Below are 16,537 nucleotides of genomic sequence, written 5' to 3' on the forward strand. Positions count from 1 at the left end.
ATTGTTTATAATAGAACTTTCATCTTTCCCGGATCTGGAATCAGCCGGACAAAGATTAAAGAGGATCATTTTGCTCAGGATGGAAAGAGTGGAAAAAGTGACAGAGGGGCAATCTGTTAAAATGGACTAATCTCCCTGGATCCCTCCTGCCTGGGGCTGAACCAAATGTTTGTGTATTATCCATTCTAATCTTACATTTGTAACTTATCCATGCCATTTCTGCTGTGTGAAGGTAGTGGGTCCTGCGACTACCAATTTCTGCCCAAGGATGTGGTGGCTAATTTGAGAGGCTGCTGTGACTTAAATCTTCATGCTTAATGTTCAAAGGAAATCCTACTGTTTCACATCCACTTAGCTGGCTCACCCCTTCCCCCAAATGGATGCTCTTTATTTCACTGGTGCTAAAGGCATTTATTTAAATTACTTGGAGATTCGGATCAGGCTATACAGCCTCAGGGCTAAATTCTGAGTAATGCTGAGCAACTGCAACTCCTTTTGTGGCTTTTGGTTTTTAAATGTATGCAAATAAAGTTTCATAGAGCACATAGTTATTCTGAGGCTCTGCCTCATGTTAAGCTTCTTTGTATAAAGCTTTTCTGTAGTTCTGTATATTTACACAACACTTTGCAAACTCATGGGCTCAATCCTGCTGGGAGTAGGGTTGCCAGGTGTCCGGTTTTCAATCGGAATGCCCGGTCAAAAAGGGACCCTGGCAGCTCCAGTCAGCACCGCTGACGGAGCCATTAAAAGTCCGGTCGGTGGCGCAGCAGGGCTAAGGCAGGCTTCTTGCCTGCTGTGGCTCCCTGCGGCTCCTGGAAGCAGCAGCATGTCCCCCCTCCTGCTCCTAGGCACAAGGGCAGCCAGGGGGCTCCACTCACTGCCTCTGTCCCAAGCGCCAGCTCCATAGCTCCCATTGGCTGTGAACTGCGGCCAGTGGGAGTTGCGAGGGCGGCGCCTGCAGATGAGGCAGTGCGCAGAGCCACCTGGCTGCGCCTCCGCATAGGAGCCGGAAGGGGGACATGCTGCTGCTTCCGGGAGCTGCTTGAGATAAGTGCCACCTGGAGCCTGAACCCCTGACCCCAACCCCCTGCTCCAGCCCTGATCCCCCTTCCACCCTCTGAACCCCTCGGTCCCAGCCCAGAATCCCCTCCTGCATCCCAAACCCCTCATCCCCAGCCCCATCCCAGAGCCTGCACCTGCAGCTGGAGCCCTCATCCCCCCGTACCCAAACCTCTTGCACCAGCCCAGAGCCCCCTCCCACACTCCAAACCCTTCATCCCCAGCCCCGCCCCAGAGCCTGCACCCCCAGCCAGAGCACTCACCCACTTCCTCATCCCAACCCACTGCCTCAGCCCAGAGCCCCCTCCTGCACCCTGAACCCCTCATTTCTGGCCCCACCCTGGAGCCTGCACCTCCTCTCGCACCCCAAGCCTCTGCCCCAGCCCAGTGAAAATGAGTGAGTGAATGAGGGTGGGGAGAGTGAGCGACAGAGGGAGGGGGCCTGGAGTGAGCCGGGGGTGGGGTCTCAGAGAATGGGCAGGGCTTGGAGGAGGGGTGGGGCAGTGGGGAGAGCAAGGGTGTTCAGTTTTGTGCGCATAGAGAGTTGGCAGCCCTAGCTGGGTGCTGGGTGTCCTCAACACCCACCACATTTAGTGGGAATTGAAGGTTATTCAGTGCCTTGCAAGTTTGGGCTCTATATAAATAAAACCTGTTCCCTGCTCCAAAGAGCCTGTAGTCTAAGGCTTTGACCTGTTTCCAGTGAAGTCAATGACAAAGCTCACAGTGATGTTGTGGGTGCCAGATCAGACCATTTTATAAGGCCTAGGAGTGTCATGGATTCCATGGGATTTGAGCCCTGTGACTATGATATGAAGTGTTTCCCTCTTTAGATAAATTATGTAACTACGTGAAAGTCAATACAAAATATTTATAAAAGGAGGAAAGCATATTTGCCAAACTGACCCTTGGATGCTGTAACACTATTAATTCTTCCGTATTTAACATCTCTTTTAACAGTGGGCATTTCTATGTCTACTTGGAGTTACTGTTTCCAGAAATGGCCCCACATCACATGACAAAAACTTATAAGTATGGGCCCAGTACCACCACCCTCACTGACTTCTTCAATAGGAGGTTAGCATGAGTAAGTTCTGCAGGGCTGGGCCTTTGGTTAGCCACAATAGGTCTGCAAATGTTACCCTGCACCATGGATTTGACGGTAATCTTCCACCTCCAGTGGCAACTTTGCAACATGAAAAACCATGCTTTCTGCAAAATATGAAGATCCCAGAATCCTTGAAGAAGACCGACCTGTGTGGCCTGAGTCCTTCAGCTGGTCTCTGTTAATTTCTAATGTTTTCCTTTGGATTCTGTTGCTTTGTACTGGTTTGTCAAGGACCAGTGGCCCCCACAACCAACAGAGCCATTGATTTGTTCCAAAACCTAGTTGGCCAACTGGAACCAGTTGAAAGTTTTCAACTGGAATTTCTACTTGAGTTGAGAATCCAAAGACTAAGGAAAAAGAGGCTGATTTGCATCCTGGAACATTGAATGCAGAATACAGATGGGTGGGTGATCTCCTCAAGGAAGCAGTCTCATGGCAACTTTAGCTTGGAGAGACTGGGGACTGAAGGACAGGAGAGCTGATGGGCAAATCCTTACAATTTCCACCAATGTCAGGTGTCTGGCTTGCCAACTAGAGCTCAAGAAACCCATGTTTTCTCTTCCCCACTATCCCTAGAGCTGTGTAGAAAATAACTGTAAAGGTGATCTTGCTGTGTGTGATGAATAATAATAAAAAAGGCCTCAGTCCCCCTCTCCCCCCCATTTCCCCCCTGTTTGTATTCTATATTAGAAACATCAGGTAATGATCTTGCTCTTTTTTCTGGAGGACTTGGGCAATCTTTGGAAGACATGGAATGTGAAACACAGCTGGAGGTTGCTGCTCTCCCAGTCCCCAATTGAGGCAGAGAGGATGTGGAGTTTTAAGATTAGAAAGCTGCAGCTCTGGTTTCGGTCTCCAGCTGTGATGTTCCAGATGCCCCAAGGACTGCAAAAGTCCTCCAAGAATCAGGACTTGTTTCTAAGAAGAAGTGGAAGCAAACACATTTTGAGGTTCTTTTTGTACATCCCAAACACCGTTTTAAATAATTATTTATTGCTTTCTAGTTCATCTTTAAAGCAATGTCACCTTATTGCCATGCAATTAACTAGCATTTGGTGGCACTAATAGAAATAAATTAAATAACTGACTTGTGTTCCTCTTGGCTTCTGCCATAAATGATTAATTGTGCCCAGCAGCACCATGGGGAACTCACTTTTCTTGGGGTAACTGATCTACAGAAACCATTAAATGAATGGATGTCAAGATGGCCTTTTAACTTCATTATCCAGGAAAAATTGTGTGCCGTGTCTATGATTTACTGGTTCTGCTAGACACACCAATATTAAAACAGCAGTGTGTCCAAAAGGAAGCACAGACTGGAAGAGTGTTAGAATGTTTTATCTGTGCTGAGGAACAAAGAAGACAGTAGAATCAGGAACTTCTACTTGAGCCTTCATAAATGACAAGAAGGGGCTTCCTGCAGAGAGTACAGACCTTGGAAAGCAACATTCCAAAATAGCTCCCCATGAGTAATGAGGTTACTCTGAAAACCCCAGACCAAATTCTGTTCTCACTCCTAAGAAAATCTGGAATACCTCCATTGAAGTCAATAGATTTACTCTGGCATAACTGAGAGCAGAATTTAGTTTGAGGTCACAAGAACATGCAGAGTCTCCTGTGGCCAGAGTCTCCTCTCACATTGGTTTTAAACAAATTCGCACAGGTGTGAGAGGCGAATCAGGCCCTTTCCACTTTCCACACTATGCAGAAGTAACTCACTGTAGGATGACTGCTGGTGCACTAAACTATCTTCTGAACTCCTGAACTAGTTACAAGCTAGTAATTAAAAAGAGCAAAAAGAAAATGTTTGCTGTTTAGCCCTAATGCTTCTACCACCTAATTTTTAAACGATGAATACTATCATTTTTTAAATGCTTAAGTCCAAGTTTAAGGCAGTTGTTCTCTGGGCAAGCTGGTTTAATTCCAACTCAGTCCTGAATTCATTTTTTCAGGGTTCATACTAGGCCATTCAGCATGACTTCCATTAAGGCCTCCTATCTTACACAATGGCTGGCAGACTCTAAAGACATTAAAAGGAACAAATCTTTAAATTGAAATGCCAAACTGACTCCCTCTGATCTGGACCTGCTGCTGTTTTGGCAGATTCAATACAGTCCAGTCTGGGGTTTGGTAACCAGGTATAAATGATACAGAAACGGGCCAGGGGGTAATATAATGAGCCAATGGCAGGAGCTGCTGTTGGAGCTGAATTACCATAAGCTTTCTACTGGGGCTGGGGCTTTGCCACACTAACTTGTGCTATATTAAGAGATTGGGAGGAATGGTAGGGCCCGGCCCAGCCCTGCGTTCCTTACACATTCCAGTGGGAGTTGGAGATGTGCTAGGGGGGCAGGATAAGGTGTATGCAGTTGCCGACATCAGAACAGGTTTTCAGGAAACATTTTCTCCATATCAGAGGCATAATCATGAAAGGTAGTGAGCACCTTCCAGTCCAACTCAAGTCAAGGGGAGTTGAGGTTGCTAAACACCCTTCAGGATCAAGCCCCAGCTAGGGGACTAAGGGATGAAAAGATCCTTCTGTCCAAAGTAGTTTGTATGCAATATTGAGTCCTCCTCGCTCCCTCTTCATGCTGTACCCATTAATCAAGTTCACTCCCCTCAGACATCCTAGGAGAGTTTCTATCAAGCCAGCCGAGACCCCTCCCCAGCCAGCCTGCTTGGGATGCACCCCCATTCTTAACTCTGGGCTTGTAATGAGACAAGCAGAGCTGGAGCTGGGGGAAGGTGGAGGCACAGAGAGAGCTAAGTTGGGTTGGTTGGGAAAGAAGTTTGTCAGCTGCTAACCTCTCCGTTGGCCTGCCCCACTGTTCAGAGCAGCCCCAGGTAGCAGGAGGAAGGCGTAGCCTAGGGTCTTTGATCAGCAATGCACATTCTTGGGACAGGGTTTCTAAAATCTGGGGCAGTCTTGGCAATATTGGTCTGGCTCTACGTAGCACGCAAGGTTTTCCTCTTCGAGATCTTTAGTTCAAAACTGACTTGTGTCACGTGAGAGTGCGTTTCGTAGTCTCATCCCTTTGTGCAACTCACAAAACCAACATCAAATTTGCCATGATTGGCAGCTGCTGCTCTGGGCTAAAGTGTCACAGGTCAGGATTAAGGTGCCTGGACTGAGCTGTCTGGGGGGACCCAGAGCTGGGACAACAGAGTGTTTCAGTACCGGAGAAAGTTGTATTTGGCAAAACTGTACAGGGAAACATATCATGTGCTGCCTGGTTGTGGCCAGGACTTTTATCCCTTCCTCTCATGAGCACTGCATTCACTCAGTCACTTGAAAATAAATGTTATTTTGCAGAGATATTTGTTGCCGTCTTCTGCCCTGGAGAAGAACCTCCTTTGGTTCCTAAATTAAATGCTGATAAATACTATGCCAAGAAGAAAAACAGAGGTTGCACTGAGAGACAAATACAAATTATGTATTGGCAAATGGGTGTGAGTCAAAAGGAGCCAAAGGAGTCTGAAGTGGCTGGTACAAGTAGCAAGGGAATCAGAAAAAGGTATAAATTCCACAACTTAGCTCTTCTCTAGCCTCACATAAGACTGGGCCGCACACAGACTTACACTGAAATAATAATAGCTGTGAATTAAAACCAGTTTAGTTATTTCAGTGCAATTCTCTGTGTTGACATGCTTATTTCAGAATAAGGCTGAAGTCAGTTTAGCTAAAGTCAGTAATTATCGACACTAAGGCTAGGTCTACACTATGGGGGGGGTCGACCTAAGATACGCAACTTCAGCTACGTGAATAGCGTAGCTGAAGTTGCGTATTTTAGGTCGACGTACCTGGCTGTGAGGACGGCGGCGAGTCGACCGCTGCCGCACCGCCGTCGACTCCACTTCTGCTTCTTGCCATGGTAGATTTCCAGAGTCGATGGAAGAGCCATCGGGGATCGATTTTATCGCGTCTTCACTAGACGCGATAAGTCGATCCCCAATAGATTGATTGCTACCCGCCGATTCGGCGGGTAGTGAAGACGTGCCCATAGACTTTCAGCGAAATAACTAAATTGGTTTTAGGAAATCAATTACATTTAATTGGTGCAAGTTGGTATGTATAGCAGCCTTTTGATTCAACTCTGAATATTGGCTTGAAACTCTAACGATGGTAAAAATTATCCAGTGAATAATATTTGGGGACAAAATGGTTCTAAATTTAAGAATTTCACTCCTTTCATGTATTATCCCCCCCCCGCCTCCACTTGTGAATTATTTTGTGGAAAGAACTCAAGATAAGTTCATTGTCACAATCTCTATTGCCTATTGTATTTGTGTGGTTTAAACTATATTGCCCTTTGAAATTTACAGCCATATCTGTATTCGGTCTGTACTCTCATACCAGTTTATACCCATCCTGTCATCTGTAACCTTCCTGGCATTTTATGGGGGACTTCAAGTTGGGAGACATATGCTGGAAGTCTCATGCTGCCAGTAGTTAATCATCATTAGAGTTTCTAAAAATTACAGATGATAAATTTTCTAACATAAAAGGTATTGCACCCAACATGAGGTAACTGTTTTGGATCTCATTACGATGAATAAAGATAAATTAATCACTGAATTGGAAGTTGGTGGTTGCTTAGAACCGGTGATCTAACCTGATTACATTCAACACGGGCAAACAGAGGACAATCCCAACCAACAATAGATAGATTTGGTACCTCAAATAGGGTAATTTCCCAAATCTGAAGAAAATTATGAGCAAATTTGGTTGGGAGGAAAAATTTATACAGGAAAATGTGAATGCAAACTGGGAGTTATTTAAGAAGAGCTTATTAGATGGCCAAAAAGCCATGATTCCACAATCAAGAAAGAGGACAACTTTGGTTAACAGACCATCCACGTTAAGTGGCAAAGTGAAGGCAGCAATTAAAAATAAAAAAGCCACACATAACTAATGGAAAAAGGGGGAAATAACTAACAATTGATATAATTTAGAAGATGTGAAGTGTAGAAAATTGATAAGGGAAGCAAAGGGAAAAATCCATGGATGGCAGGGCTAAGGACACTAAGGATTTTTTTTAAAGTATATTAGGAACAAAAGAAATCCTAACAATGATATAGGCTCATTATTCAGTGGAGATGGTAAAATTGTTAATAGTGATTCAGAAAAGGCAGGGTTCAGTAAAAATTTCTGTTCTGTATTTGGAATGAAGCAGGTTGATGTACTTATATCACATGAACATAATGAAGTACTGTCCAGTCCATTAGTAACTAATGAGGTTGTTAAACAACTTTTACTAGGGATAAAAAAATTAAATCATCAGGTCCAAATAACTTGAATCCAAGAGTCCTAAAAGAATTGGTGGAGGAGATGTCTGGCCCTCTGATGTTAATTTTTAACAAATCTTAGAATGTTAGGGAAATTCCAAAAGACTAGAAGTGTTCTAATGTTGTGCCGATATTCAAAAAGGGCAAGCAAGATGATCCAGGGAACTATAGGCCAGTCCTGGGCAAAATAAAGGAAAAGTTGATACGGGATTCAGTTGATAAAGAATTAAAGGATAGGAATATAATTAATGCCAGTCAACATAATTTTTATGGAAAATAGATCTTGTCAAACAAACCTGATTTCATTCTTTAAGGAGATTACAGCTGTAGTGTATAAAGGTAGCTGCATGGGTGTAATAGACTTTTGTAAGGTGGTTCGGCTAAAAATTAGCACTATTCAGTATCAGTAAAGCACATCTTAAATGGATTAAGAATTGGCAAACTGACAGATCTCCGTAAAGAATGAAATCAGGTTTGTTTGACAAGCCCTATTTTCCATTAAAATTATGTTGCCTGGCATTAATTGTATTCCTATCCTTTAATTCATCATTGTTCGTCAAATGAGGGTGTATCTACTGGAGTTCTACAGGGATCAGTACTAGGCCTGATGCTATTCAACATTTTCATCAAATCATATGGAAATATAGAATCACCGTGGATAAAATTTGCAGATGACAAAGCTTGGTGGAGTAGTAAATAATCATGAAGACAAGGCAGGCAGAACAATCTGGGTCCCTTGGTAAGCTGGGCCCATTCAAACAAATTGTGTTTTAACAGCCAAAGTAAAGTTATGCATCTAGGAACAAGGACTGCAGGTCATACCTACAGAATGAGATACTGTATCCAGGAAAGCAGGGACTCTGAAAAAGGTTTAGGGGTTGGAGTGGACAAGCAAGTCAACATGACCTCCCAATGTGATGCTATGACAAAAAGGCAAATGTGATCCCTAGATATGTAAACAGGGGAGTAGGCGTAAGGAGATGATTTTACCTCTGTAAATGGCACTGGTGAGACAGATGCTGGAATACTGCGTCCAGTTCTGGTATCCACATTCTAAAACAGCTGTTGAGAAACTGGAGAGGGTGCAGAAAAGAGCCACAAAAATTATTCGAGGGCTGGAAAAAATGCCTTACAGAGTTCAATCTGACTTAAAGAGCTCAATCTGTTTAGTTTATCATAAAGACGATTCAGGCCTGACCTACATCTAAATATGTCCCACAGAGATGTAAAGAATGCAGACCCTTGAGAGATGTAGTTAAGCTGGCCTAAGCCCAGTGTAGACACTGCTAGGTCGATGGAAGAAATCTTCCATCAGCCTAGCTACTGCGTATTGAGAGGTCTACACTGCAGCACTAGAGTGCTGTAACTGCAGCACTGCAGCTGTGGTGTCTGTCACATAGACATGCCCTGAGAGGTGACATGATTACAGGGTATAACTACCTTTGGGGAGAGAAATACCAGGGATTAAAGAGCTCCTTAATTTAGCAGAGAAGGCTATAACAAGAACCAATGGCTGGAAGATGAAGCCAGACAAATTCAGATTAGAAACTAGGCATCTTTTTTAACAGTGAGTGAGATTGTTCATTGGAACAAAATACCAAGGGAAATGGTGGATTCTCCATCTCTTGATGTCTTGAAATCAAGAATAGACGCCTTTCTGGCAGATGCTTTAGGCAAACACAAGTAATTGGGCTCAATGCAGGGGTAACGGAGACATTTAATGGCCTGTGATATATCAGAAGTCAGATGGATGATGACTGTATGAATGGCGTGCTTTGAATGAATGTATTTTTGTTTATTATTATAATTAACCGTAACATTGAGGATAGTAAAAACTGGAATGAATCTTAAAAGCTTTTAGACTGGGTAGGTCATTACAAACATTTTTTTCCCAGAGTAGATTTCCCAGGCTTTGTAAGATAGCACTGTGTGCTCAGTGCACTGTCCAAGTACAAACAAAACAATTTGATGCCAAAACTTGGGCTGGGTGAGACAAACCATGCTGCAGAGGAGATGTGAAACGAGGCCCTAACCCTTTGTTGTTATTGACGATCACACGGAACTTTATGTATCAGAGGGGTAGCCGTGTTAGTCTGAATCTGTAAAAAGCAACAGAGGGTCCTGTGGCACCTTTAAGACTAACAGAAGTATTGGGAGCATAAGCTTTCGTGGGTAAGAACCTCACTTCTTCAGATGCACTTCTTCACTTCTTGCATCTGAAGAAGTGAGGTTCTTACCCACGAAAGCTTATGCTCCCAATACTTCTGTTAGTCTTAAAGGTGCCACAGGACCCTCTGTTGCTTTTTACGGAACTTTATGTAAGAATAAAGGTATTAACCCTGGTGCCTTGGCCAAATTACAGTCTACCTCCCTAAACTCCTCCTGTGTTTTTAGTTGAACATAATATTTTTTATTTCCTGTCCCAAACTGTCGTGTTAGGTTGCTGTGTGCTGCTAAACAGCTCAGCAGTGGTGCCAAGAGAGGCCGATCTCTAGCTATCTGGTACCCTTCTTCACTGTAATGTTGTGCAGCTTGTTTAATTGTTTTTGGTAAAGTGCTTGGAGATATTCAGAAGTGCAAAGTATTGTCAGTGCTAGTGAACACACTCCTAGTCTCTTGTGCATATTAACCACTGGCACACCGCTAATATGGTCCACTTGCTTTAGCCTGGAACTGAGCATACTGAACAAGTGGGGTCAGTATTCCTCCAAAATTCATATACTTCTGCCTTTATTAATTTACATTTCTTCCTGACCATTGTGAACCATGTGTGAATCAAAGGACTGAATGTGTTCAGTCTGCTGTTGTCAGGATACGGACTCTTCCCAATAGAATGACAAACAGCATGTAACTTCTCCCCCCAATAAAATCCTAAACAAATCCAGATCTCAACCTGTTTAATGAGTCCATAAAAAAGCCTTTCACAAGGGTCAACAAATCTGTAAAGATGTGGTGCTGCAAAATTACAACACAGCTTATTTTTTATTACATGGTATGTTTTCCATACAACGGGCTTAATGTATCTAATGCAGTGTGTCCAGTACATGCAAAATGCTTCACAGCCAATCAATCTATGTAGGCTCTGTATCCAGCTCAGCCATAGACTTGCTATGTGATCTTGGTAAAATCACATAGATTCTGTATATTTCAGTTTCCCCATCTCTCAAATGCAGATAACAAAACCTCAGAGAGGGATTGTGAAGCCAAATTCACTACTGTTTGTAAAGCTCTTTGAGAGCCTTGCATGGAAGTGGTTTAAAAGTGCAAAGTATTAAAGAATTTTAACCCTGATCTTTAAATTTCCACACTCCCTTTTGCATGTGCATCTATTAAACCCACTAAAGTAGGCTTGCACCAGGTTCAGTTGCACACACCATGAAATTTAAGCACCAAATGATCTTATATACATGTATAAAACGACTGTGCAGCCACTTTTGTGTAATAAGCTGTGCTTTCAAATGGGAACGTTCAAAACCAGAATGTGGCTTGGGACTGGCTAAAATGTCGGCCTTAAATGATTCAGTTCCGTACCTTCTAATAGCTACTGTGTTGAAACGACTTGATTCTATTTTCTGTGGCCAAGAAATATGCGGCACCATTTAAGAGTCCTTCTATCCTTGTCAGTCCCTATCACAATGTAAACATACCACCAGGTGGTGTGCATGAATACTCAGAGTGAAATTGATAGGAGACAGAGGAACTTGGAATTTCCATATTTGCTCAGACCCTTGGTTCTTATAGTATATCCCTGAGACTTTGGGAGTGCCCAATACCTGATATTTCCAGAGAAGGCAGCCTCACCCCCAAAACAATCCTTTCCCTCCTCTTTCAGACGATGGTGATCAGTTTGCGCCCTGGAGGATGAAGCTGCATTTCCTTTGTATCTCTTTATTTTAGCTCCTAGAACTGATGATTTTATGATTATTTATTAATAACTCTTATTTTTAAAGAAAGATGGAATTATAACTCAGGGTACGTCTACACTACGAGATTAATTCGAATTTAGATAATTCGAATTTGGGAAACAGATTGTATAAATTTGATTGTGCGCGGCCACACTAAGCACATTAATTCGGTTTTTAACCACATTAATTCGGTGGTGTGCGGCCACACTACCCCATTAATTTTAACCACATTAATTCGGTGGTGTGTGGCCACACTACCCCTAATTCGAATTAACAAAATCGATTTTGGTGCTACTCCGCTCGTCGGGGTGGAGTACAGAAATCGATTTTAAGTGCCCTTTAATTCGAAGTAACTGGCTCCGTTGTGTGGACGGGTTAAGGATTAATTCGGATTAACGCAGCTAAATCCGAATTAAAGTCGTAGTGTAGACCAGGCCTAAGGGTGAACAAGCTAAAGCACGTGATGCAACCCACAGCCCACCAGAAAGTTTCACGGATCTTCTCTCTCTCTATTTCCTGACTTCCCTAAGCTATGGAATGCCATAGACGTTCAGCTACAAGGATGCTGTTAAAATAGATTATCCTGCTAGTATTCTTTGACTATCTCTCAGCAACTTGCTTTCCAGTGACACTCTCACCCCCTTTTCCTTACTGACTTCATTCATAAAAGGTTTGCATTTTTTAAAGCTAATTCTCTAGGAGGGTTCAGTAGTGATATAGAATCTAATGCAGTGAGGTCCATCTTTTTATTTAGCCTACTGAGCCAGAGGCACAAGGACATCAAGTGACTTGCACAAGATTGCACAGTGAGTCAGTGACTGCTCTGGGATGAGAATCAAGATCCTCCTAGCTCTCAGTCTTTTGCACTAGTCACTAGATGCAGGACCTATATTAATCAACAAACATATCTGTTAAATGAAGCTGCTGGGTAAGGGCTCGGACTGTAGTTTGTACCTTCATTTGAGAGCCGCCCTGGTAGTTCTTGTGGAACTTTGCCCTGGGAAACTATGAAAGATGTAGTCAGTGTATTATTTAATATGCATATATACACCCACAAGTGTGCTAGGTGCTTTACAGACAAAAAGCACAACACAGCTCCTGTTGGGAAGAACTTTTGCTAAAGCGCCGATGCTACAGGCTGTTCCAGGCAAGAGAACCCCAGTGGGGACCCCAAGGTTTCTGCAGGGGTGGCTTCTTGTACCCATGTGAAATAGCTTTCAGCTGCCAGGCCTGAATGAACAAGTCAAAAAGGAGTGCGAGAAGGAAGCAATGTGAAATAATATTTTTAATTATTACGATTTTACTTATTTCCTTTTTTAAAAATCCTTTAAAAACTAACTCCTGATACTTACATCTTCAGGGATTATTGTTACTGAACCTGTATCGAACTGACTGCCCCTTCCCCCTGGATCCAGAAATTGCTGCCTAAAGATACATTAGATAAAATTTGATAAATGCCTAAGTGACTTAGGAGCCTAAATCTCATGGGGACTTGAACTCCTAAATCACATAGGTGTTTTGAAAATTTTACCCATTTTCAGCTAGTTTAGGCCCCAGATTAAGGTTTGGTATGAAAGAGGAGTTCTCATATGACCAGAGACAATCTCAAATATTTGTTTGAGGGCCATGTGAGATGCATTTGAACTAGGGCTGTCAAGCGATTAAAAAAATGAATCATAATTAATCGCATTATTAAAAAATTAATCACGATTAATCACACTGTTAAACAATAATATAATACCATTTATTGAAATATTTTTGGATATTTTCTACATTTTCAAATATATTGATTTCAATTACAACACAGAATTCAAAGTGTACAGTGCTCCCTTTATATTATTTTTTATTACAAATATTTGCACTGTACAAAACAAAAAGAAATAGTATTTTTCAATTCACTTAATACAAGTACTGCAGTGCAATATGTTTATCATGAAAGTTGAACTTACAAATTTAGAATTATGTACAAAAAAAATAACTGCACTCAAAAATAAAACAATGTAAAACTTCAGAGCCTACAAGTCCACTCAGTCCTACTTCTTGTTTAGCCAATCACTCAAACAAGTTTGGTTACATTTGCAGGAGATAATGCTGCCCGCTTCATGTTTACAGTGTCACCTGAAAATGAGAACAGGCGTTCGCATGACACTGTTGTAGACAGCGTCAAAAGATATTTACGTGCCAGATGTATTAAAGATTCATATGTCCCTTCATGCTTCAACCACCATTCCAGGGGACATGCGTCCATGCAGATGATGGGTCCTGCTTAATATCAATCCAAAGCAGTGCGGACTGGCGCATGTTCATTTTCATCCTCTGAGTCAGATGCCATCAACAGAAGGTTGATTTTATTTTGGCGTTTTGGCTCTACAAGTCAGATTGGAGGGGGAAAAGGTTGTGGTGCCTCCCAAGCAACATCCACTTGCATCACCAAAAAGAGTCATCAGTAAATTGTGCAGCTCTTCATAATAAGCTTGTCTCTCTCCTTTCTGACATGCTTTGCTCAGCAGTGAAATAGTTAATGTTGAAATATAAATCATCATACCTGGACATGTAACACTGTTAACACTCCACTGAGAATAATGTAGCCATTCATACCTCTCAGTGCGCTATGGGCTGTTCGAAGACTCAGCCAGACATCATCACACTTGGGTCAAGTTTTTAAGGATTTCTTCTCAACCCTAACAGCTGAAGACTTCAAAAAATAAAAAAGGAAAGCTGAAATTCTGGAGCACAAGGCTGCCAGTCTCAAAATAAGTAACGGGTCACTGGCCTGGGCCAGTTAGAATCCTGCCTGGTGGGCAACGAACATAAGAATGGCCATACTGGGTCAGACCAATGGTCCATTTAGCCCAGTATCCTGTCTTCTGATAGTGGCCAATGCCAGGTGCTTCAGAGGGAATGAACAGAACAAGCAATTATTGAGTGCCATCTCATCGTCCAGTCCCAGCTTCTGGCAGTTGGAGGTTTAGGGACACCCAGAACATGGGATTGCATCCCTGACCATCTTGCCTAATAGTCATGGAACTTATCTAATTAATTTTTGAACCCAGTTATATTTTTGGGTTTCACAACATCCCCGGGCAACGAGTTCTAGAGGTTGACTGTGCGCTGTGTGAAGAGTACTTCCTTTTGTTTTAAATCTGCTGCCTGTTAATTTAATTGGGTGATGCCTGGTTCTTGTGTTATGTGAAGGAGTAAAGGGAGACTGTAGGTGGGGAGAAGGACACACTTCAGCATCCTAAGGCATGGTGGGGCAGCTGTGCTCTCCCTGAGACACAACCTCTCCCAGAGCTGTGGTGGGGCACTGTGGCTACATACACCCAGTGCAAGGCCTGTGAAGTACAATTGAGACCTGTAATTGGCAGGCTGTTTCTGCATCAAGGTCCCTTCCCTGAGGAACTGCTACAATTGAGATTGTACATTTAAAAAGTGATGTGAATCATTCTGTTCCTTGCAAACTAAGGGGTTGTTACATCCACATCCATACCCCCGCCTCCCCCCACAAATATTGATGCGCTTGTGGGGGCAGCAATCTCCAAGAAGGGACTCGGTAGGGGAAAAACAAGTGGTAGTATCCCCATTGCCCTCCGCAAAGGGAGGGCAGCTTTAAATTCCAGCAGGGGCCTAATAGGTAGAGGCAGCATGGATCCAGCACTGGATCATTGCATCCCTTGGATGGATTCCCTGGTCCTGCCCCCACGTATAGGGCTGTGACTGCCTACTCCAAGTTCCTCCATTGAAATGGTAGCTTGTCCTGGTGCACCATTGCTCCTGTCTGATTTTGTCACCAGGATCACTTCGCTTGCAGAACATAGGCAGTGACTCTAACCCTAGATTTCTTACTTCACCTACAAGTTTTCAACGGATCTTCTCTCTCTCTATTTCCTGACTTCCCTAAGCTATGGAATGCCATAGACGTTCAGCTACAAGGATGCTGTAATATGTTACTTTCATCAGTGTTTATCCGACTGGATCCATGGACCCCAGTAACTTGGGGAGCCCTTTCTGGTGGTTCGCAGGACAACCAGAAGAGATGGAGATTGCAGTGGGAAAGGTTGGGTAAGGAAGAGACTGGGTTGGTTCACAAGCCTATACCATGTAATAGTCTATAGAATGAGGCTGCCCTGAGTACGCCCCCCACCCCCCAGGATGGCTGTTGGCATGTATCTCATTGCTGCTTTATATTTTTCCATGGTTACGGTCTCTGTGTAACACTCTTCCTGACTGTACCCCTGTCTTTTCTCCTGAATAACCATATGTTAACAGGTAGTAGCTATTTCAATGTTACTGTTTCTCACTGGCCAGTCCCCTCCCTCTGGCCCTTTCCCAGCGTTATGGTCCAAGTCTGGGCAGCGGTGCCTTTCCCCCAGTATTACTGTCGCTCTTTCGGCACAGAGCCTCTCCCCGGTAATTGTATCGCTCTCGGCACCGTCTCACGCCCCCGCTGTGGGTGTATTGTGCTGCCTGTTCAGGAGGTGTGTTCCCCCCCCCCCCCAGACACACAAACTACAGGATTTCTCTCTGGACACCGCCTCGTCCTCTCGGATTACAGTCCTGGGCTCTCACAATGCACCCTGCCCAGGCGGACTGTCTCTCTCGTTAGAAAATGGATGGGTTTTCTGCTCCTCCCCACACCCGCTCTCCCTACAGCGCCTGTCTCCCCCCCCCCCCCGCGCCCCCGCTCCCCCCGGGCCGGGAGTGACGCGCTCCGCAGCGCCAGCCCCTCTCCGCGGGCAGCAGCTGGTTGTCAGCCGCTCCGGAGCGCGGCCAAGCCAGCGTCCCCTCCCGTCCCCGCACCGAGCCGCCGGGCTGGCGCAGGCCGGCAGGCCCCAGGCGCGGCCCCGGCCCCGGCCCCGCAGCAGGTAGGCGCCGGGCCCGGCTCCCCGGAGCGGGCGGCCCAAGGGGGGTTAGATTGTAACCCCCAGTTTGGCGGGGGGGGGGTACACAACTGCCCCCTGCCCGGGCCTAGAGAGGGGGGTGCCCCGCCGGCTGGGGGGGCAGGCGTCGTGCCGGGGCCCCCTGGCCCTCGGGGGAAAGGGAGTGTGTTGGGGTGGGGCGCGCAGCGGGCGCTGGTGGTTGTTGGGGGCGTGGAGGGGGCGCACAGGGGTCACTGGGAGTTGAGGGGTTTGTTAGGGGCGCACAGGGGTCACTGGGAGTTGAGGGGTTTGTTAGGGGCGCA

At 44.5% G+C, this 16,537-nt stretch overlaps 1 protein-coding gene across 1 annotated transcript in view; it reads left to right on the forward strand.

Moving 5' to 3' along the window:
* Positions 1-16,206: 16,206 nt before the first annotated feature.
* The window catches only part of NOL4L (nucleolar protein 4 like), a 35,849-nt gene continuing 35,518 nt past the window's right edge, over positions 16,207-16,537 (forward strand). Inside the window, exon 1 of the mRNA XM_026652734.2 lies at positions 16,207-16,220. The gene's annotated coding sequence lies outside the window, so the exon portion shown is untranslated. The remainder of the gene's footprint in view (positions 16,221-16,537) is intronic.

Source organism: Terrapene carolina, unplaced genomic scaffold, assembly GCF_002925995.2.
Source record: "Terrapene carolina triunguis isolate 2854851 unplaced genomic scaffold, T_m_triunguis-2.0 Scaffold130, whole genome shotgun sequence".
Taxonomy (NCBI): Eukaryota; Metazoa; Chordata; order Testudines; family Emydidae; genus Terrapene; species Terrapene triunguis.